Raw genomic sequence first — 25,298 nt, forward strand, 5'->3', positions numbered from 1 at the left:
AGATGAGAATGGAATGGGTTTGGGGAAGTTAAGGAGCTTAAATAGGGCTCAAACCGCAAAAAAATAGGGTTTGGGTTCTGATCATGTATGCCTAGTGTACCAGGGATGCCTAGTACACCTAGCGTACATCATGAACGTCCAACATACTAGACTAAGCCTAAAACCTTCCTAAGTTCTAACGGTCATAACTTCATCGTTCCAACACCATTTTCGACGATCTGTATATCCACAGAAAGGTATTGAATAGCCCCGAAATATTATCTAGATAACTTGGGATAAAAAATTCTCAAACAAAAATCCATATTTCATGCAAGACCCTCACCTATGATTTTCGCCTTTCTCCCTTTCGGCCCAATACACAATTCGAAGGTTAAGATCTCGCAACCATCATTGCTTCCTTCCAAAAGGTCTAAACATTACCTTATTAAGGGCCAAATCCTTTACACAATTGACTTCCGTCCTACGACCCTTAAATAAAATATGAAGGGAAATAGGATGTTACAATTCTCCCACAGTTAAATTAGATTTCGTCCTCAAAATCAACTCTCACTTCCACTTCATGATGCAACCCCTCACAACAACCAAGCTGTCCGAAAACCCGTAGACTTGATCGACACAAAACCTTCTCGGCCAAACGCCGTGAAGCTAATATGGACCTATGTGCACCATCTTAATGAAAACTAAATTATCACATACTAAACTAGACCACACTCCTAGTCGGCTCCGACAACCCAATTCAGATATCGAGTGACAACACTCGGACTCACCCCTGAAACATTATAACCCAAATTGCACCAAATCCTTTGGCTTGAGCTAACTTGGTGATGAAATCCATGGTAACAAAGTGCAAATTGCGACAAATTCCCTCATCAACTCAGGTGTACATCCACGTAACAAAGCACTCGGGATATCTGGAATGAACTTCATGACTTGAGATTCTAAAACTGATACCCAAACTTGGTAACCAAACTCCTAAGAAACAACTTATAAGCAAATGGGTTTCATAATGAAAACACTTCGCAAGAGACTTCTGACGTGTAACTATTACTCCCAACAACCTTTAAATGCCCATATGATCCAAATCAGCTGCTCAGTGGGTCACCCAACTTCCAACAATGCAGTAACACCAAAAGCACCACATGCAGAAAAATAAACAATCATGATCACTGGGCCCACAACCTATGTCTAGAATACCCCAGACAAGGTCCTCAACATAGGTCTGGATTGCCTCCGAGCCCATAGCTGTTGGATTAGTGTCTAAGTCCATAACTATTTTGGTATGTACTTGACCCGATGGTGCATGGTCCTTTTGGGTTGCCTTCACCAAAGAAACTTGATAGGATGAATTACGGAGAGAAAGGATTAAATATGATTTAGCAATATATTATGAGAATAATATATTAAAGGAGAAATCATATTGTTTAATTATTATTAGTCAAGAATTAATAAGAATTAAGTTTGTGGCTAAAAGAGATTAATTAAACTTAAGGGACTGGAATTGTAATTATAAGATAATTACAATTGGGTTATGGATTACCTTATTATTTGAGGTTGGACGAATTCTATGGGGAAACCCATTAGAAATCATCCAAGGCTTGTTAATAAAGGGTCCATGGGTTGCTTAGGGCCTAAGCATCTAAATTAGGGTTTCCTAGTTCAAAACCCTAATAGCCTACATGTATAAATAGTGACCTTAAGCCTAAAAAACGTGGCAAAACAAATCCTCTAGGTTTTCCACACGGTTTTGGGCAGCTCCTTCTGTTCTCCTCTTCATCCTCTTGCTCTTGGTGTTTGTGAGCCATTAGAGGAGTGACATTTGTGACTCTAAGCTTTCTAAAGGCAATACAAGAAGGATTTGTGATTGTTATTACTACATAACAATCAAGGTAACATCTAAACCTATTTCTTATGCTAATATGATTACTTGTATGCTAGAATTAGGGTTTTAAGTCTTGGATTAAAAGCATGTATAATAGAGAAACCTAGATCCAAGCTTTAGGGTTTGCATGAGCACATAGGATGTCTTTTGGCTAAAACACATCAGTGGTATCAGAGCCTAGATTGGTTTCTATTGTATTGATGCTTTATGTGTTGCAAAAAATCGAATTTTAGCCACCCTGGCTGATGAACTCGGTGAGTACCACAGTGTACTCGCAAGTAGGCCTCAACTCGGCGAGTACAGTGTGGTACTCGGCGAGTTCGAGCGTCAGAAAGAGGCATGTTCGGGATTTCTTGCTGTTTTTGTCTTGGATACTTACCTTAACTGTTATGGATCATTAAAATTGGAATTTTAATCATATTTTGGATATATCCTTGATTAAACAAAAGATATTTACCAATTAATTAGATAATTACTTCCTTATATGATAAAGTTTGATTATTTGTATTAATTTGGTAACTTATTTTGCAAGAAATTGGAATTAGGTCAAATATAGATAAATGATGAAATTAATTGTTTAATTTATATTATTTGTTATTTGATCCTTGTATTATGAAAAGTTTCAATTTTTCCCCTTTAGGTTTTATAGTTTAAAGTTGAACTTAATAGTTTTATTTTGAAATTTAAATAGTTGAAACCCTAATGTTTTAAATAGTTTCAAAACTTGCCATCAAGTTTTGGAATTTAAATTTTGACTAAAAAGTTTGATTTTGAAATATTTAAATTCTAAACCCTAATGTTTTGAAATGTTTCAAATACTTGCCCTCAAGTTTTGGAATTTAAGAGTTGATTAAAAGGTTTAATTTAGGAATGTTAATTTCTAAAACGCTAGTATAGTTTTGAAATGTTCAAATCGCACCCTTATGGTTTTATTAATTAATTAAGGTGTATAATTAAAAGAGATTTAATAATTTCATATAGTTTTGGTGTACAATTTTAATTAAATTAAAAGTATAATTATTCAATTAGAACACCTAGTATTTTAAAAGTGTAAAATACACCCTATACTATATATAACATTAAAAGTCTAACATTATATATATGTATGAGTAAAAGTCAGTCTTACCGTTAGTAGGCCTCATTCACAAAGCTGGTCTATAAGGGGTGTTTATGGAAATTGCCTATAAAATGGCGATTGAATGGGTATCCACTCTTACCCACCACACTCTTGACTAGTGGAGGGTCATTAGCCGAACGGGTAGGATAGGACAGAAACCTTCCATTATAAGTATAATGAAATATAAAAGTAACTAAATGTTTTCATAAAATTCCCAATCTTAGTTACTTTAGGAAAACGTGAATTGATGCAATTCCATGAAATTACACTTTGTACCCTTGCGAAGACGTTAGTGGAGCGTGTGTGGTTAACCGACACACTAAATGGTTCTAAGCAAAGGTAGCAAAGGGTGACTCAATGTTTGTCATAGTTCGGTGGAGCGTGTGTGGTTTACCGACACAATGAGTAGGTGATTGTAACATGTGAGGGCACCATGTAGATTTGCATGGTTCCTCACACCCACTTTGTGATCCTCGGCATCCTAGTCACAAACTAGAGGGGCATATCGAGATTCAAACATGCCATTGAAATGTTCAATGAATCTCAAAGGATCTAGGAGTTTTCATAAATTTAAAACTTAAATTTCTTTTTCGTTTTGAATGGTGGAAAATTAGTGAATCGTCATTCACTTACCTTCAAATGTTCTGCAATTAGGGTTACAACATCCCTCTCCCGAGTTGTAAAATATTGTTTTGGGTCCTAGCCGTAGTATATCATTTGGGTGATTAACTAAGGACTCAATAAATCAACTAACTTGAATTTGCTTTCTCCCGTTTTGTAGATGTCAAAATTCGACAACTATGGTCTTCCCAAATCCCGTGGAACAAGCATTCCACATGAAGATGATATTCCACGATTCGATCAAGGAACAAGAAATCATGCTTCACTTCCTCCTCCTCCTCCCGTTGTTCTCCCTAACCCACAAGATCGAAGAATTGAAAGGTTCAATATCACCAAAGCCGTATTGAAAATGAAACATGAAGATGGTAAACCCGTGTGTGCCCATGTTCTAGGAATGAAATCACGCATCGATAGGTTGATAATGTTGGGTGCATCATTCCCCGATGAGTTGGCTATAGGCTGGGTTCTATAGTCACTCCATGAATCATATAATGAGTTCAAAAGAAAGTATTATATGATGGATCATGACGCAAACCTCATTGACCTAAATTACATGCTCATTGCTGCTGAATCAGAAATGATTTGGCAAAGCAATGGAGTATATTTGTTGGGAAAGTCAACCAACCATGTTTCCGAGAACGTTCTAGGAGAACCAACCTGCGTTTGCTGCCAAGAGAAAGGGCGTTGGATACGAGTCTGCCCTAAGAGCCTGAAGAGTCCAAAAGATGGGAGAGTCAAAGAGTATGGCTATGCTTCAGGTAAAATCCACTATCTAACTCCATTAAGTTCCTATTCATTGATACATAATGTGATAAGATTGCATTTGAATGTTTTGCAGGATCAGTGAAAAGAGAGGAAGCTTATGAGAAAGCAAGATGAGTCTAATCACGAAGAAATAGATCTCGATCACATGGATTCGAAGATTAAATTTTGAGCTTAGAAAGTTATGATAGAGTTGTTAGGAATATTCAATTACATAGTCTTTCAGTTGATTTTGCATTGTAAGGACAAAATGTTTTCCGCTGCTTTATGAATAAAATAAAATTTTGATTTGACTCATTTATTTATTTATTTATTTCCTTGCAATGAAATCGTAATGAAAAATTGATGTTTGCATATTTTTATAATGAATGGATGTGATTCTTAATTATGTTAATTGTGGAAATGTCAAGAATTTACCAAATAGGGAAAGTTTCTCATCGCCCAAGTTTCAAGTGGATAGAAACTTGGAATCATGCAACAAGTATTGTATGATGAATGAAAAATTTTCACATTTGGGAAATTTAGACTAATTCGTTGACAAGGTGTCAAGTGAAAGAACTAGGAGATCAAGTACACAAGGTTGTGTATTGATCAAGTCCACCACAAGAGTAACAAAGATATTCGTCATGATTTACTAAGGTTAAGTAAATATGATTACACTTATGAGATTAAGTGCACTTCTTAGTTGATTGGAAAAAAAGGTTTAAATCAATAGCAGAACGAATAAGAAGAATCAAGTAGGCAGAAAGATAAAAGTTTCTCCATTCTATGAAGAAGGGAGAGTACCTTTTATTATGTTTTATGATAGGTCTTAATGATTAAGAACCATATCTCAATTGATCCCCTAAGTGAGTCTTAGTGCAATTGTATGTCTAGGAAGAGGAATCGAGAATTGAAGAAATGGTTAAATCAAGAAGCCAATCATACTTCGTTCCAAAACAAGTCTTAGAGTTAAGATTGTGACATTGAGTGACAAATATTAGGAAGGTTTATAACATTCATCAAATATGGAAAGTTGCGGTGTCTTGATAAGACAAAGACCAACTAGGACCAAATTTCATGAAGTGTTTTGTCTTGATAAAAGCTACACTTACTCTTGAATATTCGTTTGTCAAGAAATGTTTTATTGACAAGAAAATCTTATATGTCAAGAAGTCTGTGGGAGTCTTAATGATCTTGAAAAATTTCAAGAACTAATCAAGAATAAACCTTATCGATCATCACTAGCACACGACTTGAGGTTTACAACCTATCGTGTTGACATTATCTTGTTTCTATGCAATTCCAATTGAGTTAATTATGCATGTGAGCCCTATGAGTTCTCATTTGAACGCATAAGAGGAAAGCACCTTAATCAATGAAAAGTACATTGATAGGAAAGGGTGAGCTGCTTAACTACTTGGAAGACATGGTGGGCAGCCGTGTTACCATAAGGCAAGAAATCAAGATTAAGAAAGTTCGGTCCATAACAGTTTGAATTTGTCGTAAAAATTTGTTTTGAAAAATTCACATGGATAGGAACACATACACCAATTAAATCTATGTGTCATAAGATTCCATCCTTCATGAAAATGAATGTGAGGAAATGCTTTCACTAAGGAGGATTTTAAGAAGATAGTGATTGTGAAAATTGTATTCGCGAATTTGATTATGGTTACAGTATCCCTTTCCATGATTCGAATTATGAGATTTGGCAATTAGTATGAATTGTTTTAGACACACATATGAGCTATCTAAGGCAAAGGTGTATAAGTTTAAGAAGCATTAATAAAAGATTATCAAAGCATTGGGTATTAGAAATATGAACTTAAAGAAATTCAATAGGCATTGTTTTTCTGAAAGTTAAGTTGTTTCTGAATACATGTCAAAGCTAGTAGGAGCATAAGTGTAATGTTTATAATAATCATCGTGATAGTGGGAGCATAAATGTTATGATTGCATGATTATTAAGGCAAGTATTACAAGTTAGCAATATTAATTATAGAAAACAAGAGTTATACTTTGCAAGGTCGCAATGGTTGTAAAGTTGTTTTGCTATAATTAAGGGAGAGAATATTATGCTTCATTTCAAATCTAAAGGCTTAGGTTATGGAATGTTAATAAATTTAGTCAATGAAACATAGTGCATTCTTAAAATTCGATTACGATTACGACATTCCTCTTCATATTTTGAATTGAGAGAACGTAGCACATAAAATATTATGGCAGAAGTTTGATAAAGTATCGAATCCTTATGTAAGACATTATGCATCGTGTCACATACGCTTCGGGTATAGGATAGATGTCAAATGCTATAATATTTGGCCATTCTAAAATTTTCCAAATGTCTAGTGCATTTAGAGGGAAAAGGACAAGAATCGGTTTTGACTAAGATAATTAGACAACTATCAAAGGACAATCCAAACTTCGCTGAGGATTGGTCGCTTGTGAGTAGTTGGAAGCATGATATTGGATGGACCATATCGACATTATTATGAATAGAAAAGCTTCTATTCAGAATGATTTGTCATATGGTATGTATGGAAAGGTTTCCATATTGGGAATTGGATATTTAGAATCAATGTGTAGATTAGAAATTTTATGCAAAATGATGTTCAAAGGAATGTACTTTAAGTGAGAGACATCACATCTATGGAATTGTCTTGTAACAATCTCCGATAGAGGACTTTGTAATTCATTGGAAATAGTCATTGTGACATTAGTGCAGTGATATTATAAAAGGATCATTGCATAAAATGTTAGAATCTAACATATTCTATAAGTGGTAAAAATTGATATTCTTACACTGGTGATAGGAATTGGGAATTGTGAAATGAGTGTGATCTATTTCACAAAGTAAGAACCATAAGAAAACATTGTGTACATGCTAAGAGCATGGGACAAGTGTGGTAATAATTCAAGTAAAAGGTTGATTACCCGAAATGACAAATAATGAGTAATCAATATGGTGATAAATAAAAGGTGTTTCATTTATATTCAAAGGATTGAGGCCATACGTGATTAGTATTATTCTTGTGTTTCACTTTGCATGTTTTGACTTCCTGAATAATTTAATTGGTTAAGAACATTCAAATTATTCAAACGGGCCACAGTCGATCATATGTTGGAAGTAGATATGAATGAAGACTGTCGTGAATTGGTGTGTGGATTGTCTAAAGTGTATTAGACATAAGCAATTGTTTGCTGCAATGTTCATGAGTGCTTATGCATATGATTGAGCATTGGATTAAACCCACGCTCACTTGGATCAGTTCATGGATTGTTATCATAAGTGATTAGTGAGACGATAACATCTTATATTCTTGAAACCGAGATGTGTGAGTTGTATCTTGCGAATCGGTTGCACATTGATAATATGTAAACGCACCAGTAACTAGGTGTTATAAAACATATTGTTGTGTGTGATTTGGTGAGTGATTGCAAGCGATCATTGAGTCAAAGTTTATCCGTTCCTTTTATTCAAAGTAGCATAAAAGCAATATTTGTGGGCTGCTCGATGATTTAGTGATGGCACCTAAGTGCTTGGCCAAGCCGGGACTGAATTGATGTGTTCAATTGTAGTCTGTTGTCAGTCGTCATAAATATGAATTTGGGAAACAGCACATAGATAGAGAGAATGATTTAGATCCATGTCTCAGTCTATACGATATCTAGAATAGAGGAATATATGATCCCTTATCTTAAGGACACACGTATCTGATAGGATCAGAGTTGACAACGGCTTTGGAAAGCTACGATTGCAGATCAGGATCTGAAGTCATACACAAAATAGTTATTAGATTTATCCAAGTGGGAGACTGTTGGATTAGTGTCTAAGTCCATAACTATTTTGGTATGTACTTGACCTGATGGTGCATGGTCCTTTTGGGTTACCTTCACCAAACCAACTTGATAGGATGAATTATGGAGAGAAAGGATTAAATATGATTTATTAATATATTATGAGAATAATATATTAAAGGAGAAATCATATTGTTTAATTAATATTAGTCAAGAATTAATAAGAATTAAGTTTGTGGCTAAAAGAGATTAATTAAACTTAAGGGACTAGAAATATAATTATAAGATAATTACAATTGGGCTATGGCTTACCTTATTATTTAAGGTTGGACGAATTCTATGGGGAAACCCATTAGAGATCGTCCAAGGCTTGTTAATAAAGGGTCCATGGGTTGCTTAGGGCCTAAGCATCTAAATTAGGGTTTCCTAGTTCAAAACCCTAATAGCCTACATGTATAAATAGTGCCCTTAAGCCTAAAAAACGTGGCAAAACAAATCCTCTAGGGTTTCCACACGGTTTTGGGCAACTCCTTCTCTTCTCTTCTTCATCCTCTTGCTCTTGGTGTTTGTGAGCCATTAGAAGAGTGACATTTGTGACTCTAAGCTTTCTAAAGTCAATACAAGAAGGATTTGTGATTGTTATTACTACTTAACAATCAAGGTAACATCTAAACCTATTTCTTATGCTAATATGATTATTTGTATGCTAGAATTAGGGTTTTCAGTCTTGGATTAAAAGCATGTAAAATAGAGAAACCTAGATCCAAGCTTTAGGGTTTGCATGAGCACATAGGATGTCTTTTGGCTAAAACCCATCAATAGCATGAGTCTGGAATGCCCTTCCCGGACCTCAACCCATGTATGGAATGCTCTCGGTATCATGCTGGTCTTGTCATCATTCCATCACCCACATGAAAACTCACGACAAGCACCACGAGAGCCTAAGGATACTCAACCTCATTCCACATTCTTGTAGGAACCCAATCAACATCCCTCTCAATGCTAACTGAACATAAAACTGCCATACTCTTTTACGATATATAATTCCTTCCACAGTACACGCTGCTACCACCGCAAAATCCGACGAAAACATGGTCGCACACGACCCAAGAACGGGATAGATGGTCACACTCTTGTTCCAATTCAAAGGTTATAACCCAAATAAGAACCATGCATATAATTTGACCAAAGTGCTCCATTACTATCTTGTCCAGCCCACATACGCCCCACATGACAATGTCTAATGAACTTATCTCCATACACACCCTCAAGAGAATCCTATAACGAACCCTGGATCTATTGTATTACTCCTTCCTTACAAACTTACCCATATGGTGTGGTGTGACAACCCGGAATTTTCATTCGGTCAAAACCTAAAAGTCAATCACTTCGATTTATAGGTCAATTACATTATTAGTTATTTTTAACAAATTTAAAGTTCGTTTGATTATTTTAATATTATTCTTTAAACGAACGGGTGAATGAAAGTGACGTCTCAGGTTTTGAAATTTAAAAACCGCAAACACCTCGTGTCTTAGAAGTTCATGACCAAACTTTTATGTTTGGGTCGAAAAATCATCCAAAAACCGTGAACTCATGCATAAGCATGAGTTTACTCCTCAAATTAGTCACTTTTCATTTCTTCACCCTAAAAGAGTAAACTCAAAAAGAGTAAACTCAAAAACCCTCTCAAGTATCATCCAAGCTTTGTTCAATATCTTCAATCTAGTAAGTGTTTGTAGCCCTTTCAACTTAGTATATCACTTAATCTAGTGATTGTACATCCTTTAATCCATCCATTTTTGTGTTTTGATTAGTTTTCCAAAAACACCAAGAACACACACTAAGTGTTCTTGGACTTTTAGCTCAATTCAAGCTTCCTTATAGTAAGTATTTCCATCCTTGAGTCTTATTAAGCTTGTATTACATGTTAGCATCAAAGAAAAGTCCCAAGAACACCAAGATAAAGGTGTTCACGGTTTTGGGAGGTCCCAAAACCGTAAACACCAAGATTAAGTGCAAAGTTGTGCCTTAGGGTGCCTAGATGCTTCACCATTCCTTAGGGACTTGTCTAGATTCATCCTTGATGAGTTTATCACACAAAAAGCACCAAAACCTTTCATTTTTATGTGTTTACGATTTGTGGATCTCCCAAAATCGTAAACACCCCAAAAGGTGTATAAAAGTCCCATAAATGTCCCATGGTTGTTCCTTATGTCTAAATCTAACCTAGACTATTGCCATGATTGAGCTAAGGACTTGAAAACCCCCAAATACCAAACTTATAGGTTTAAGGTAGTAAACTCATGAGTTTAAGGTAGTAAACTCATGGAGAAATGTTCCTTAGACCGTAAACTCCATTAAGGAGTGTTTTGATGCCACACAACACTTCCTAAGGCTTAAACATGAAGTAGGAATGTTTGGAATAGCTTAGAAGACTTCAAAACAACAAATGGTCAAAAGGTTAGGATTTTACGACCGTAAACTCAAGGGGTGTTGGTCTTTAGGTATTAAACTCATTTTAGAAGTGTTCCTTGAACCCCGAACACACTAGCCTTTCCCTACGACACTTAGATGCACTCCTTAACACTTATAACACTTATAAAAAGTGTTTCTCATGCCCTAGAGTGTCTTGACTTGTTTATTAATTGTTTAAAGACTATTTGTTTATATACGTATGTCTTTATATGTTATTAGGATCTTGGTGCATGTCAAAGTCTTCACTTGACACCAAGCACTTATCCGACACTTCCTTCTGACCCACTCGCAACAGGTGAGTTCATACCCCTTAATCAATGTTTTAATTGTTTTTAAATACTTTATGGGGGGGGGGGGAGGGGGGATACAAGTAGAATCAAGCTACTTATTATATCAACCACATGTGATTAATAAGCAACATTCAAATGATTTACTACTCATTAGCCGTTTTACCAAACAGTTTCCTTCAAATGTTTATTGCATGTTTCATTTTAAACTCATTTACAATTGTGTTTCAAACAAATGTTTCTTTATAATTAAACTGTTTTATCAAACCCATGCTTTCAAACCGTTTTATAGATTGACATCAAGTCGTTCTTTTCTTAGATAATAAAACTTATTTTATGCTTTTATTTTATGAATTGCTTGCCTATATATTTATAGATATATAAGAAATGTTTAAAAGACTTAGGAAGGCTATCCACCCTATTTCCTTTTCGCGCTTGAGATGTGGCCTGGTGGGACATCGGGTATCCGTCTGAAGGTTGTTTAAATATTAGTTATATATCATATGTACATATATAGTCATAAAGGTTTTTCCAGTTCATTCAACACCCTTGGGTAGCAGGGGTAGTTGGAATAGTGTCTAAGGCTGCAACTATATTAGGCAAGTATTTGACCCAGTTGTGCATGGTCGTTTTGGGTTGCCTTCACCATAACAACTTGACAGGATGATTTATTATGAGAGAAGTAATATTATTAATATATTATGAGAATAATATAAAGAGTAATAATATTATTATTTGATTAATATAAGTCATAAATTAATTTAGAATTAATTTGGTGACTCAAAGAGATTAATTGAATAAAGGGGCATAAACTGTCAATTGTATAATAGTTGTACTTTGGGCTGTAAATACCTTATGGATAATAGTGGACGGTTTTAAGGATTTTGGATAGTCCTTGAAAATTGTCCAAAGGCTTATCATGAAGGGGATTGGATTGCTTAGGGCCTAAGTTATCCAATTAGGGTTTAAGGGTGAAACCCTAGGAGCCTTACAAGTATAAATAGACCCTAGGGGTCAAGGGAAATCGGCACTTGTGCTTTAGAAAGAAACCGTGGCCGATTTCTCTTCCCTCTCCTCTCTCTCAAATCATCCTCCTGCTAGTTGGTGTTTGTAAGCCATTAGAGGAGTGAAAATTGTGACTCTAAAGCTCCAAGAACAAGAAGATCAAGCAAGTGATTCAAGGTAAACTTCTAATTCTGATTTCATATTGTTATTATAGTCTATTAGCCATTAGAAGTCTTGGATTGAATGCATGTTTAATTAGAGAAACCTAGATCCAAGCATTAGGGTTGCATGTGGACATAGGAATGTTCATATGGCTAAAACCCATCAAGGGTATACTTCCATGTTCATACGTTCCAGTTACATTACTAGTAAGCTACCATATGGATAGTTAAGGAAGTTACTAGAACTATTACTAGAACATGATATCGTTCAAATAGTTAGTTCATTCATGATCAATACTTGCTAGATAGAGAGAGAACACACGTCACAGCTAGTACACACAATACATTACTATACTATTACATAGATATGTTTACATGATTACATTTACATGAGTAGATTTACATGATTACATTTACATGAGTACATTTACATAGATACATTTACATGATTACATTTACATGAGTACATTTACATGATTACATTTACCTGAGTACATTTACATAGACACATTTACATGAGTACATTTACATAAATACATCTACAGGAGTACATTTACATGAGTACACTTACATGAGTACGTTTACATAGATAACATATGATGAATTAATAGTACATTTTATATGTATAGATTCTGTTATATAATCCTCATTCTTATCTACACTTTGAAATACAATCACATAATCGGCGAGATGTATTGGATTTAATATCCTAGTACCAAAGGATACTTTGCGGGATTAACCATTCCTAGAATCTCTGTTAGCTACAGAGGTAAAAGCACATCCACGGATGTCAACGGTTGACAGCATTACAAGTATACTTTAAGGGACTAACTATTCCTACACCCAGCTGTTAGCAACAGAGGTAAATGTACATCTACGGAAGTCTTCAGTTAACACTGTTAGTTACCCTAGTACCAAAGTGTAATACTTAGGTTATTTATATTATTACCTTTATCTTGTGACCCATTCACATAAGCGATGAGGTGAATTATATTTGAGTATCTTATTACCAAAGGATATAATTTCTTATAATAATAGTAACACTGAGTGGGTGGAATGCTTGGAAACATGGAGCTAAGGACAAGATCAGCCCATGCCATTTAATGGCGACCGAAGCTTTTATGACCTAATCAATGGGGGCTCAGGAGACAGAACCTTGCCAATCTTGGTCCGCAGAGTGGCCCGAAATGAGATTCAAGGCAGGACAGCCCTACATCAGATCACCGAAGTTGTCGCCGATGCGAGAATGCATACCCTCCGCACCATTCGTCTAGAAGATGATCGCGGGAGATATGAGAGAAGTCATGAAACCCTGCTGCAAGAACTGGCTGAATCACGAGCCGAAGTCATAGAACTCCTTGTATGTCAGAGGGTGTACGAAAGACACCTACTAGATGTGGAACGTCAACTGGCTGAATTGAGAGTTCACTAGAGGGATGATTGTCGCCAGTAGTAGAGGCTTTACTTTATTTTCCTTGTTAAACGGAATCATTTTTTTGTCTATGCCCGATGTGGCATTATCTATGAAACTATTTTGTACTGTAAGTACTTTTGGTTATGTCTTTATGCTGTCAAGAACTATCCTCTCTAGATATGATGTAAGACCTTTTGCAAGGTCATTTTCCCAAACTTTTACGTCATGAATATCAAAGATTTTGACAGTCGGCTAACTTCCATGTCATTCTTTATTCAAGTACTCTCATCATACTTTCATTGGAGCCTATCTGAAACATGCTTTAGTCAAGTCATTGGACTATAGTAATTTAACTCCGGAGACATTTCCAAGTCTCTTTCAGTGGTTGGATCATGTTATTCACCAACCAACGATACCTCGGCTTGAACGACAAACGTCATGAGACCATTTTACAAACTCACTTCCACTCGGTACTAGGACTGCATCGTGGGGATGTAGGTCAAACCTTCGCGAACATACTTCTACTCTTTACTTGAACAATCGAAGTACATCTAGGGCCAACCAGAATCGCTCACAAAATCCTTATCTTTCGTGTTACAGAATCATGTCTTCATCAGGAAGCAGCTAGCCGAACAACGAAACCTCTGCTTTTCCTATGGACGCCACTACTTTTCAAACCGCAGTTACTGCTGCCATGATGATTGCCGTGACAGCTGTCCTTGCAAACCACAGCACTGTCAACGCAAGCAAGACTGAAAAAGGAGTTGACAATCTCGATCGTGTTAACGATCTGAGAAATCAACAAATAGTAACAGTCGCCACCGCCCAAACAACAACTCAGAGTTCAAGAAAAGAAAACGTCAAGCCAAAGTGGAATGCAAACGATTTTAGAGGATGACCATGCAACAGCAACCAGTGACAACCCCTGCCCTCACAACACTGGTCAAACGATACGAGGGAACACTGCCGAAGTGTGGCAGGTGCAACTACCACCACAAGGGAATTTGCCGAGTCAGGCAATGCAATAATTGCAACAAGATAGGGCACATTGCTCGTTTCTGTAGAACTACCTCCACCACTGGAGCAAGCGTAGTCTGCTATAGTTGTGGTGAGGCAGGGCATTATTACAGAGATTTCCCAATGGTGATGATCAGCGAAAGCAACCGTGTCCCCATGACTCCTACTCGACACTTCACTTCCACCACCAATGTTGGTGTTGTCCAGATATGTCACCAATGCGGTGAAATTGGACACCTTAAGAAGGATTGCCCTATAACAGATAACTCTGGTGCAGACGGAAAGATTCTCAGGATCACAGTTGTAGGAGGACCTGCTCCGGAACCACGTTAATGTAGGGATGCTCGTGTTGCGTATACTTTTCTTTTGTATTATACCTTATCCGCATCAATAGTCTTGTAGTAAGTCTAAAGTACTGTAACTCTGTTGATGATTGCACGGTTGTGTTTTGTCTGTAACACCTTATGTTCAAATCTAATGTCTTTAAGTTTCCTTATGATCCCGACATTATCATATGACTCGATTCAATTTGATCCGCACAAAACCAGCTTCATACGTGCATCTCTTTCTTCGAAATCGCCTTTCCAGTGAAGCCGTCATATCAGAACACCAAAGTACTCATGCATGGAGTACCTCATAGTTCTTTTCTTATCCGAAGAAATCCCCGAAGTACCACTCGTGCAGTACGTCAAGTTCAATCCAAGGATTCATACGATTGATCTATCATTGAGGAATGTATACATAAGGGTAATATATAATCAATGTTCTATAGGTTTAGAATTGATGATTCCACTTTAACTTCTTATCCTCGACGAGAGATGAGCTTAAAGAATAATCAGTTATTCGATTACCTTTCCAATATTAATTATATATGACTCGTATACTCGATATAGTGATCATTGAAACAAGTATGAATTCTAATATGAACTTCAGGACGGAGAACTGCCCAAGACTTCGAGTAATTGCACCGTCATGCGAACAAACATAGAACCTAGTACGACTTCTGTAAACGGATCGCCCTACAGTCTAAACACCTACGGAGAGACAAGAACAGTCCGGACAACTTAGCAAACTGAACAGAAATAGAATTGGAAGACTAGGCTTCTCACCCTGAAGAGCCCCAGTCGTATTCTTCCAGAGGTCGACGGATTGCATCGTATGTACCTCAGATATCGAGGACTCCGTCAAGATTTTTCATTAGAAATGATTGTCTCTGCCTCACATTGATGAAACGGTTGAGCAAACGCAAGGAAAGAATTACTTTCAGAAATGGACCTGAGATCCGAATATCACCAGTTTGAGTGTGAGGGAAGGATGTCCTGAAGACTACACTCCGAACTCAATGCGGACACTTCGAGTCTGTAGTGATACCCCTTGGATAGGGCCAATATTCCCATAATATTCATGAGCTTAATGAGTAGGGTACGCCATTCTTACATAGATTAGTTCGTCATTCCCCTTGTAATGACTTACTTATCTACCCTCGTAGTAAGAAGTAAACCATGGAAACATTATCCTCAGAGATACTTTTTGCAAACTTCTCTGAACATGAGTTCTGGAATTGAAGAGTCAAAATTTCCTAAGACACACTATTAAGTTATGTGGAAATTCTTGAGTTCTCTGTCAATTTATCAAAACCGTTGAGAATTTTTCGACACCAGAGACGCCTACAGGAATTCGCCAAATTCTTGGTCTTACAGACCTACTGTCATAGTTCATCCATAACTCCTTGCAAATCACAGAAACCTTTACGACTTTGACCCAGCAGGGGGTGGCCCTTGACTGGGAAGATAAACAAGAAAAAGAAACCTTGGAGATTCCAAGTGAGATACCAAGGTCTTTAGGAAAACTCACTCTGGGAATGCTTAATGCGCTTCATAAAGCGTGGAAAGCTAAATCCAAGATAGTCAGGACGTCCGAGATTCTTACCAGAATTGGTCCTGTATCTTATAGACTAAACCTAATCCGCGAACTCAGTAACGTACATTTTACCCTTTGTGTCTCGATCTTGAAACCGTACCTTTTCGTTAGGAATCTCGTAAGTCCGACCCGACGAGATTGAGATTAACGAGATCCTCGCCTTCATATTAGAACCGTAGTGACCCTCAAAAGAGAGGTCAAGCCGGCGAAGTAACACCGTCGCCATCTAGTGAAGGTTCGTTGGGATACCAACCGAGGACCCGGATTCACTTATGAGCGCGAGAACCAATCGATTACGAATTTTCCACCTCATGACTCGATCATTCATGCCTACTTCCTTACCTAAATTCTAATTTCGGGACGAAATTCCCTCTAACGGGGGGATGATGTGACAACCTAGAATTTTCATTCGGTCAAACCCTAAAAGTCAATCACTTCGATTTATAGGTCAATTACATTAGTACTTATTTTTAACAAATTTATAGTTCGTTTGATTATTTTAATATTATTCTTTAAACGAACGGGTGAATGAAAGTGTCGTCTCGGGTTTTGAAATTTAAAAACCGCAAACACCTCGTGTCTTAGAAGTTCACGACCAAACTTTTATGTTTGGGTCAAAAAATCATCCAAAAACCATCAACTCATGCATAAGCATGAGTTTACTGCTCAAATTAGTCACTTTTCATTTCTTCACCCTGAAAGAGTAAACTCAAAAACCCTCTCAAGTATCATCCAAGTTTTGTTCAATATCTTCAATCTAGTAAGTGTTTCTAGCCCTTTCAAGTTAGTATATCACTTAATATAGTGATTGTACATCCTTTAATCCATCCATTTTTGTGTTTTGATTAGTTTTCCAAAAACACCAAGAACACCAAGAACACACACTAAGTGTTCTTGGACTTTTAGCTCAATTCAAGCTTCCTTATAGTAAGTACTTCCATTCGTGAGTCTTATTAAGCTTGTATTACATGTTAGCATCAAAGAAAAGTCCCAAGAACACCAAGATAAAGGTGTTCACGGTTTTGGGAGGTCCCAAAACCGTAAACACCAAGATTAAGTGCAAAGTGGTGCCTTAGGGTGTCTAGATGCTTCACCATGCCTTAGGGACTTGTCTAGATTCATCCTTGATGAGTTTATCACACGAAAAGCACCAAAACCTTACATTTTTATGTGTTTACGGTTTGGGGATCTCCCAAAACCATAAACACCCCAAAAGGTGTATAAAAGTCCCATAAATGTCCCATGGTTGTTCCTTATGTCTAAATCTAACCTAGGCTATTGCCATGATTGAGCTAAGGACTTGAAAACCCCCAAATACCAAACTTATAGGTTTAAGGTAGTAAACTCATGAGTTTAAGGTAGTAAACTCATGAGTTTAAGGTAGTAAACTCATGGAGAAATGGTCCTTAGACCGTAAACTCCATTAAGGAGTGTTTTGATGCCACACAACACTTCCTAAGGCTTAAACATGAAGTAGGAATGTTTGGAATAGCTTAGAAAACTGCAAAAAAAAAAAACAAATGGTCAAAAGGTTAGGAGTTTACGACCGTAAACTCAAGGGGTGTTGGTCCTTAGGTAGTAAACTCATTTTAGAAGTGTTCCTTAAACCCCGAACACACTAGCCTTTCCCTACAACACTTAGATGCACTCCTTAACACTTATAACACTTATAAAAAGTGTTTGTCATGCCCTAGAGTGTCTTGACTTTTTTATTAATTATTTAAAGCCTATTTGTTTATATACGTATGTCTTTATATGTTATTAGGATCTTTGTGCGTGTCTTAGTCTTCAGTTGACACCAAGCACTTATCCGACACTTCCTTCCGACCCACTCGCAACAGGTGACTTCATACCCCTTAATCAATGTTTTAAATGTTTTTAAATACTTTATGGGTGGGGGGGATACAAGTAGAATCATGCTACTTATTATATCAATCACATGTAATTAATAAGCACATTCAAATGATTTACTACTCATTAGCCGTTTTACCAAACAGTTTCCTTCAAATGTTTATTGTATGTTTCATTTCAAACTCATTTACAATTGTGTTTCAAACAAATGTTTCTTTATACTTAAAACTGTTTTATCAAACCCATGCTTTCAAACCGTTTTATAGATTGACATCAAGTCGATCTTTTCTTAGATAATAAAACTTATTTTATGCTTTTATTTTATCAATTGCATGCCTATATATGTATAGATATATAAGAAATGTTTAAAATAATTAGGAAGGCTATCCACCCTATTTCCTTTCCGCGCTTAACATGTGGTCTGGTGGGACATCGGGTATCCGTTCGAAGGTTGTTTAAATATTAGTTATATATCATTTGTACATATATAGTTATTTAGGTTTTCCCAGTTCATTCAATACCCTTGGGTAGCAAGCGTATACTTCCATGTTCATACATGCTAGTTACATTACTAGTAAGCTACCGTATGGGTAGTTTAGGAAGTTACTAGAACTATTAATAGAACACGATATCATAGAATGAGTCAGTTCATTCATGAGTCAATACTTGCTAGATAGAGAGAGAACACACGTTATAGCTAGTACACACAGTACATTACTATACTATTACATAGATATGTTTACATGATTACATTTACATGAGTACATTTACATGATTACATTTACATGAGTACATTTACATAGATACATTTACATGATTACATTCACATGAGTACATTTACATAGATACATCTACATGAGTACATTTACAAGAGTACACTAACATGAGTACGTTGACATAGATAACATATGATAAATTAATAGTACATTTTATATGTATAGATTCTATTATATAATCTTCATTCTTATCTTCACTTTGTGATACAATCACATAATTGGCGAGATAGATTGGATTTAATATCCTAGTACCAAAGGATACTTTGCGGGATTAACCATTCCTAGAGTCTCTGTTAGCTACAGAGGTAAAAGCACATCCACAGATGTCAACGGTTGATACCATTACAGGTATACTTTAAGGGACTAACTATTCCTACACGCAACTTTTAGCAATAGAGGTAAATATACATCTACAGAAGTCTTCAGTTAACACTGTTAGTTACCCTAGTACCAAAGGGTAATACTCATGTTATTTATATTATTACCTTTATCTTGTGACCCATTCACAAAAGCGATAAGGTGAATTATATTTGAGTATCTTAGTACCAAAGGATACAATTTCTTATAATAATAATAATAGTAGTAGCACAATTAAGTCTTGGTAGAAGACTACATTGAGAACAGTTAGGTCTTGGTAGAAGACTCCCTTTTAATATAGTAGGAATCATAGGGATTTCTAGGGTTTTCCAAACGTTTATAGTTGTTTTACAAACATTTTCATACTTACACGAACTTTCTTTCAAAACATTTTCAAGTCTTTCATTACATGTCAAACAAATACTTACATACAAATTAATACACATGAATACTTATGATCTCACCAGCTTTAAAGCTGATACTCTCTTTCAAAATAACTTGTATCCTCAGGTCAACAGTAGACAGGTACCGATGCAAGGTTTAGAGAAGATAGAGTTCGTTCAAGACACATCTTTCATTTTGTTTATACTTTATTGTCTATTATAATTTGACAGAACACTTGTATTAAAATAATATTATTAATGCAATGGATGATGTTGTTGCTTGTTTACTACTTTTCATTGTTGTGATATTGTACATGACGTCCTCCGCCCCAGAACGTTTCCGCCGTTCTTGGTTTTGGGGTGTGACATGTGGTATCATTAGATCTAACCGAAATTATGAACCTCAACAACTAACATAAAAATTCTCATGGATGGCTGAACTGAGATCGCACACCTTGGTTGAAACCGAACAAATCCTACCATCATGCAACTAGCTCAATAAAACTTCCAAGGAACCTATGTTGTTGATGGTAAACGAATGACCAATGATCGAGAATGCATTGACGACTAATCCAATGATCCAATACACTACAGAACGAAGCCCATGCAGAACTAAACATACCAAACTTTGAAACTAATCGACCAAATAGCAACTGCCCATCCCGGACTATAGATATCACTCTATAAAACAAGCTGACAAGTCCCTCAACAATCGATACTCATCTTGAGCACCCCAAATTCCTCTTGTTCTATTACTCGACGTTCCCGAAAGGAACCACTAGCTACAACAATCTCCTTGTCTAAAATCTTCTTGCCGACTCTTGCATTCCCAAACACATACATCTGATGGGAACTTGCTCTGTACTCCGTCTTGACCAAATCCTAAACCAAGGTTTTGCATACCCGAACCGAAAAATCCTATGCCCCATTCTTTTGTAACCATAACTCGAAGAGATCAATGATCCTCTAAGTAGAATATCCAACTCTCCCCCACTTAGGGTTCGAACTACCATCAACTGACCTTGCAAACCAAACCATATCTCAAATCAGATCAACCAAGTACAAACCATCACTAACTCTTGGAATGTATAACCCCCGCAAGATAATATTCTAAATAAGGACAAAGAAAACCCTAAGAGTTTCTAAATCTCAGATGAAGACCTCAGAAATTTCCATTCATAATCACTTCTAACATTAAGAATCCTACGCATATGCACAAACAATAATTATGATAGTTTATTCATAGCACCAACTTTCTATTCCAAAACAAATGGAATACCACTTATGTAATCCATAATTCCAACCATCAATATGGTACCTAGCCTTCCTATATCCAAGGAAAACAAAGCCTTGATCACATACCAAGGCAACCAATCCACAAAAATCCTCTTGTGTATTCCCATACTGCCATAAAAACCGGAGTCACATAGCCCCATGTTGGGTCTACATCCAAACTCTGAAAATCACATGTCTGATCTCTCTCACCTCTAAACATGGAAGGCTGTTAGAACAAGCCCTTGCCGAAGATAGTGATATTCCAATCCATCTCCCAATCACTCCACCTCTAGCTGCAATCCTTGAGCCGATCATAACAATCGCTTTTTTCTTGAGACCTACGAGTCAACTGATATTACCTTGAGCAAGGTATTTGAGACCTCAAAACCAACTAACTCACCTAGGTCTACACCATTCAAACCCCAAACCGACAAGGCCACTAAGGCCCAAACAATCACCAGACCCATCCTCATGATGGAACAACCATAACCAAAAGATCAATAGATATAAACTCAATGCTACCAATCATGCTATCAAACCATGCTATCTTCCTCGACCAGCTCCTTAGAATCCCCTACATTTTCCTCGATTTGAGTACGGATCTTGTGTCTCTAGTAGTACGGGCCCGATACTACCTTCCACACCTATGCATACTTTCCTCAAGAATCATCCCGAGTCCTCTAATTCGTCTAATAATATTAATATTCCCAATACCTGCTAAAAAGGATAGCTCCCACACTAATTCACTTCCTAGAATCTCCTAGGATCCCCACCTCACCCTTCCATAAGCTGCTGAAAAAATCCTATTAATGTTAGTTAACTACTTCTTGAACACAATTACATGCGACAAAACTTAAATAATTATTCGACAGAAAGACCCCACCCTACAAAAGTTAGACTCAGAAAAGAGCTACACAATAGGGACGAATCAATCATTTTATAATTGTTTAACCTTTGCAACATGTAATTTAACATATTCATTTGATATTTAACTCACATCAACATGGGTTCCACAAATCACAAAGCAAGCAACATTCAAGAAGTGAAACCTGATTGAACAAAATAGATCTGATGCACAGGGACAAGGTTTGAAAAGTCAAACCTTGAGTGAATTCTTAAGATCAATGTCTGCTTGCTAATAAATATTCTAGTCAAGCTTGGATAGACCAGTCAAGTCTAAATTAATATATATTCAATAAATAATCAAGTAATAAATGAGGAATGAGAATAAATGATCAAGGTAAAGCTAATAAATGAAGAACAAAAAGATTGTTTGAAAGAGAGTTGAAATAACTTAGTAAATACCAAAAGTGAGTGAATGATCCATCTCTTAACATTGCATTGAAAGCTTCTTTAAATAGGAGTAAGTGAAACATGGAACAAACCAATAAACATACATAGGACCGGATAAAAGGAATAATTATTACATTTTTATTGTCCAAGTTGACAAACATACTAAGTCCTATGAAATGTCTAATCATGCAAAGATACTAAATTAATTAATACACAAAGAGACAAAATAGCTTCTCCGGATCACCACACATTTCAGACATAATTTCCATTCCAGAATGTCTTTACTCCTGAACTTCTTATCATCTTTTCCCTAAGTCCGAACATCTTTCAGACTACTCTTCACTTCGGAACTAATGCTGACTTTGGAATAATCACTTGGACTTAGGATTTCTAGAGGTTCACTTTCATGTTCCAACAATATCCCCTCTAAGTGAACTTAGCAATCCATTCATTTATATAGCTTCTTCCTTGATGAAGGTGTAGGCTCAGCACAACCATTCTCTAACTTCAATGTACTAGGCCAGTTGACTTACAAACTTTGATTTGACCTGTTCCAGAGCTTTAGATTTCGATGCACGATAGATGAACTTCCAGAAGTCTTTGTTTGGAACTAGGTGTTTGTCAAGGAAACGAAAAAAAGTCCTTGTTTGTGTTCCTGGTTGTGTTGACAAACCCTAGAACCGGGTCATCGATTGGACCATCTTCAAGCAATTCAACTTTCGAAAGAACAAAGGTGATTTTCGCAACGAAGTCTTCAGTACCGTATAGATGGGCCAGCTCATAGTCGCATCTGCAAAACTCTACGACATAGTCCTTGAAGAAGCTTAGAGCAACATGGAAAGCACCTATGTTGATATCATTGTTTTGCATTCCTCGGAAGTGAGCAACCAAAGTTAGAATGTCATTTGGATTCATCGAAGGGAAATTCGAATCAGTGATGGTCTGGTAAGTTGGCTTGTTCCAGAAGACGTGAAATTGAAATAATGGGCATTTGAGTTCGAACTTCACTAGGATTTTCCTTACAAATCCATGGACTTTGGTAATTCTTTTTCTTGTCCAAACTTCCTTCAAAGTTTGTGCATTTGTCACACCCCGAAACCTATGGCGAAAACGTTCTGTGGCGGAGGTGACGTCATGCATAGCATCACAACCAATGAATAACAGCAAGCATAGTAAACACAACCAGACATTGAATACATATGTGAAAAAGGTTTACATTGTTTAATACATAGTTTTGTTCTTATCAAAGGTAAAATAGAAATTCACGACACTAACTCTTCTACTTCTCCGAACTCCTGGAAGTACATGTCTACTAATTTCCTGAGAATACAAGCAGTTTGAAAGTCAGCATAAAGCTAGTGAGTTCGTAAGCATTTAGTTTTGGTGGAAAAGTGTTCTTTGAATCCTTTTTGAAAAGTGTTCCTCAAGAAAATCCTATATTTTCTTATGAACAGCGCGTTTGAAAACCCTTTCATTCCATGACTTCGAGGTTCGTAGAGAACGTGTACAATCCAATGTGTCGTGGAATGAATACGAATATCCATTGGTTGAAAAACGATACTTTTGGAATAGCCGGTTTATCCCAGGAAAATCCTATATTTTCCCTAAAGGTGGTTGGTTGATTATCCATTTTAAACTGAGGTTTGCAAGTATCTACCATACACGTGTATATATATAAAGTAGTTTTCTTTTAAAGACCCTGGTTACACCCAGAGATATATTAGTCTTTAAAGCTAAATAAAAGAAAACATGATGAACTAAGTCCTGAAGGTATTATTAATACCGTCTAGTAATCTAACGGTTGTTACTTTGAGGTTAGTTCATTTGATTCATTATTACAAAGTAAATTCCTGTTATCTAGGTTGTGAGTTTCGTAACCATAACTGACTAGACATAGCCTTCAACGGCCGATATCCTTAATGACTTTGTCACCCGCAGACCTGTCGGTCCTACTGTAGCTAGCAGTGAGCTGTGGGATTGTCAGTCTCGTATAGATCTATACACAACAGTCACACTCTCCCTACAAGAGATTTTGGTCACGAGGGCTAGTCCTCCACTCTATTTAATGTGGTGAGTGTTACCAAGGATGTGTCTCAAACATAGCCTAACAAATTTACATGTAATAACACCGAAAATCCTGTTTATGAAATAATACATTTTACTATATGCTTCACAAATTCCTTGTTTTAGTTTTGAAAAAAACTGTTTCTACGAGTTGATTTCTTAATCGTTTGGTAAAACTGTTTTTCGTGTCAAAAGCATGTTGAAATATGGTTATTTTAAACAAAATAATATATTTTGAGTACAAGTTTTCTTGTACTTTTGCTTGTATCCCTGAGTTGATGCATGATGAACTCACAGTTGATGCATGGAGTTGTTGACTGAAATGAAGATTCCCGAGTTGTTGAGCGTGACACTTAACGAAATCCTATTATCAAATAATTACGTATATGTATCTAAATTAGCGATTTCGATAAATAAAGTGTCGGAAACAGTTGAATTCGGTTGAGGAATGTTACCAAGAATTGCTTGAATCGAAGAAATGGGTTTTCAGCCTTAGAACTCGAGTTTACGGTCTCTAAAGATGGGTTTACGGTTTCTGAAATGAGTTTACGGTTTCAGCAGGTGGCTGAGTTTACGGTCGTAAACTCAAGAACTAAGTTTACGGTATTTGAAGCTCGGACCGTAAACTCGGAAAACGAGGTTTTGAATGCAGATTTCGATGCGAGAAGTGATTCCATACGCTTCAAAGTGCTCCAACAGGTGTTCTTCGATGTTTCCCACAGTCTAAAAGCATTTTTGTGAGTTTACGGTTGAAGAACTTAGAGAGAGAAGAGGAGAGAATGTGGCCATAAAATGTTCTAAGGAGAGTGGGGGTATCGTATTTATAGGGTGAAAAATGGGGTCCACTCGTCACTGACC

The sequence above is a fragment of the Lactuca sativa genome, chromosome 8 (assembly GCF_002870075.4).
Source record: "Lactuca sativa cultivar Salinas chromosome 8, Lsat_Salinas_v11, whole genome shotgun sequence".
NCBI lineage: Eukaryota > Viridiplantae > Streptophyta > Magnoliopsida > Asterales > Asteraceae > Lactuca > Lactuca sativa.